Raw genomic sequence first — 4,014 nt, forward strand, 5'->3', positions numbered from 1 at the left:
AATATTGTGCACAAAGTGAGGTTGATTGTAGCACAGTTTCTTCAAACAATATTTTTATCCTCCTGAGAAAAAAGTGATAACTGTTAATTTGACCAAATTTGGTACTTGACTGGTCTTGCTTGGTTAGATTGATTAGGGTTTTACTAGGTGTTATTTAAGCCCTTGGCTTTTAATTTTCAGCCAGCCATGACCCAGGATTTTGTCATAAAATCAGTTAACTCTTGGGGGCTTGTATATAAAAGCCCCTCAGTACCAGTAAGAATACATTACCTGTCCTTGAGAAGCCGTTTGCTTCTTGAGGTGGTGAGTTTGCTATGCTCTAAATGACAGAGGCCTTGTTCTCACCTTGCTTTTCATTTGCTTTCAGCAACTCTCACAGTTGCCCCATGGCCCGGTTTGGCCTGTGGTTGCCACCACATGGCTAACCTGCTGCCTCAGCTGATGTTACTGACCAAAGTGCCCAGTCGGATGGCGAGCTGCTGCCACTCATTTGACCTTTGAAAAATTGGAGAATTTTATTTTGATACGTCTATAACCAGTAACCAATGCTAGAAGTAGTGCTCTGCTCTAGAAAGCTAATTTTAGGCTTTTCCATTTGCAGATTTATCTTCTTAACGCACGATTTAGACCATAGCATTCTCTCTGTTTTTTTTCTTGTCTACTTTAAGGATATTTCCTTTAAGAACTCCAGCAGTTTTGTTAAAATTAACCTTGGCAAACACAACTGTACCAGGTGTGGGTGCCCAGGTGCTGGCAGGGGGCTGCAGGGCGGCCTCTGTGAGGAGGGGCTGGGGCTGCCCAGAGCTGGGCACAGCCGGTTCCAGTCGGCTCCCACCGACCCGCCGCAGAGCACGACTCAGCCCCTCAGGCATGCCAGTGGTGCCTTGGGGAAAGCCTTTTTTAAGGGCAAAAACACTGCACAGGGAGAGGAGGAGGGAACAGCAAGAGTGAGAAATGGCGGCATAGGGAACACCAAAGTCGAAGGTGGAGGAGGAAGAGGCACTCTGTGGTGGAGCAGGTGACCAGGGAGGACTCAGGCTGGAGCAGGGAGACATCTCCCGAAGGAACTGCTGCCATGGAAGAGCCCACACCAGGCAGATGAGTCAGGAATGATGCTGAGCCTGGGAAAAGATGGAGGATAGGTGGTGTTTTAATGTTTGTCTGTTTCTCACTACCCAAACCTATTTAAATATGCCATAAATTAATTTAATTTACCCCAAGCTGAGTCTGTTTTTCCTCAGGAGGTAACTGGTAAGTGATCCTCCTGTCTTTATCTCAGAAGTTTTTAATCTTATTTCCCTCCCATCTCATAGAGAAGGGGGAGTGAGAGAGCGGCTGGGTGGGTGTTTGGCCAACGCTAACCCACGACAGAACTGGGTGCTCAGTTCAGTTGGTCAGATAGTCATTTAGGTGTTTTGGAGATGCACTAAGTTACAGCACACATCTGCAGAAGGCTGGTGGGGATGAGGGGGAACGTGCAGGTGACCTGTCCCTCCTGGGGCAGCAGCTGGAGGTCAGGAGTGCCTGAAGGCCCCTTGAAGGACACCGGGCACTGATCTACGGCCAGCTGGGACGAGTCCTGTGAGTCTCAGGTTGAGCTCAGAGCCTATGACAGCAAGTCACGTTTTCCACTGTCCCCTTCTAAAGAAAAGGGGATTGATACAAGCAAGGCTTATCTAATGTTTATATATGGGTCTGAGCACTTCAGCTGAACAGAACATTACAAATCCTGTAGGAGTTGTTTCAGTGCACATCACTTTGCTTTTGTTGAGTTTTTATTCTGAACTTAGTTACACTAAACAGTTTTTAGTAAGTAAAACCCAGATTGTTTTACCTCTCCTGAAAAGTAGAATCATATTTGCTTCTGAACATACCATCATTAAATATAATGCACTAAAATGCTTTATTTATTGATGCTGTAATTTGCTGAGACTCTGGTACAGATGTAATCTAATGCCTGTTGAAATTGGTAAGGGTAATGCATCCCTGGAGTTAGGTGAATTTAATTGGAAAATATTTAACCTGACAAATTAGTAATTAAGCAACAGTTTTAATTTCAGTTCTAAGATGATAAATAAGTAAGGAAACTAAATCCTGCTAAAATGTAACCATCATTCTTTAGAAAATCTAAATCAACGTGGGCTTTTGTTGTTTTTTGTTTGTTTGTTTGTTTTGGTGGTTTTTTTAGCAAACAGAAGTTGATATTTTTTGAATGTGACATTTTATACGTGTGATGGCAATGGCAGAGAGAATAAGAGAGGGTATCTTGTCTATATTATACTTGCCAGTAAAATTTGGCTTTCCAGTCTTGGAAATCATTGCAAGATTTACTGAGGTTGTCAAAGAATTAGAAGAGAGTTACCTTGCACTGTGCTGTCTGAAAACAGGTACCAGTGTCCACGAGATGGAAGCAGACACAAATAACTGTACATTTCAAAGCTTGTATAGAGCTCACTGACTTTAGTTGTTCAAGAAGATACTTGAAGGTGCTGTTTAAATTCTTGAATAAGCATTTTCTGCCTTTTTAATCTGGAGATTATTTTAGTTTTTGTTAATATTTTATAATTGTTGGGTAGATTTCACCCTGTCAGTTTAACATTCCCTGAACTTACTGTATTTTGGTGTAGTTAATCATTATGCACGGGACTAGCCTGTGCCTCCGGAGAAAAGATGGGTGAAAAGATTCTTGACTTAAATAGAAAATTAATCAGATTTGTCTTCAGGTCTGTTTATTGGCGAGTGTTACATGTCTGTGAGAGGCAGGGGGAGAAACAGAGTTTGAGACATTAACTCAGTGAAACTATCATGTGTTTAATCATATGTTTGTGCCCGGGTGTCTTCAGTATGTAACTTTGGATCTAGTTGTCTGGCTGGTGCTGAAAGCCTTTGTTTTTTTGGAGTGATACAGAGCCTGACTGTATGTTCTAAAGGAAGCAAAATTTTCATCAACTTTGACTGGAGTTTTCCTTGAGGACAGACTGCAAGACCAGTAATCTAGCATGTGAATCAAAAATCAAACCTGGCAAGGCTAGAAACAATGGCTCACATAGAATCAGGGCTTGCATATATTACAGTGATGTCTCCTTGCTGCAATATTTATTTATGGCACAAGTATGACCACCAATAAAAAAGGAGTTCCATGAGAAGTGACCAAAAAATCTCGATGCAATGAAGCTCAATGCTTTTCTGAAGTCTGAAGTTCCATTTCTCTCCAGCACCTAAATTTCCAGTCTTACAGATTGGGCTGTATATAATAAAAATATGACAAACCTGAAAAATATTTTTTTCTTAATTCAGGAATGACTTGTTTCTGTCAGAGCATGTCTCCCACTCTTGGTGACTTGACAGTTGCTCAGGGCTTACAGAATTGGCCTCAAGCAGCTTGGGTTACTGTAAAAGCCATGTCAAAGCTGTTAGTTTTTCTTCAGGCTGACAGTCTTCATCTGATTTTTATCTGAAATGTTTTTCTTTTTCACGTTTAGCCTAGAGTTGTTTTGTGTGTGTGTGAATGAAATAATTTGATTTGGAAACTGATGCCTTTCAGGATTTCCAAATAAGCAGGGCAAAAGTCACAACGAAAAAAATTCGTCTTCTGGAGTGATTTCAATACAGATATATTTTAGTGCACTGGAGAGTATTTTTAAAACTGAGTGTTTTATAGACTACTACAGGTTGTCTTTGTGTTTTATCTCTGGTCTTTGCATTTGCTTCCTTTACAGAATGGCAAGAAGGCAAATATATTTTTGATGGGGACTCCAAGTCAGTTGGAATATAAGGAGGTTAGCAGCCTGGAGAGGCACAGGATGTGTTGTGGGATGCAAGTGACCCAATATCTAAGTTGCAAAAGATAACTGAAATATTGCAAAGCCTAATTTTTATTAAGTTACCAGCAAAGTGATAGATTTCTTCTGCAAGCATGCTTTTTGGTGTGGTAGCAGTATCACAGATAAATCAAAACCTAATAAATTTAACTCATGATGTCCAACTTCAATTTCTGATTTTATTTTTATTTAG

Source organism: Pterocles gutturalis, unplaced genomic scaffold, assembly GCF_000699245.1.
Source record: "Pterocles gutturalis isolate BGI_N339 unplaced genomic scaffold, ASM69924v1 scaffold50010, whole genome shotgun sequence".
Classification (NCBI taxonomy): domain Eukaryota; kingdom Metazoa; phylum Chordata; class Aves; order Pterocliformes; family Pteroclidae; genus Pterocles; species Pterocles gutturalis.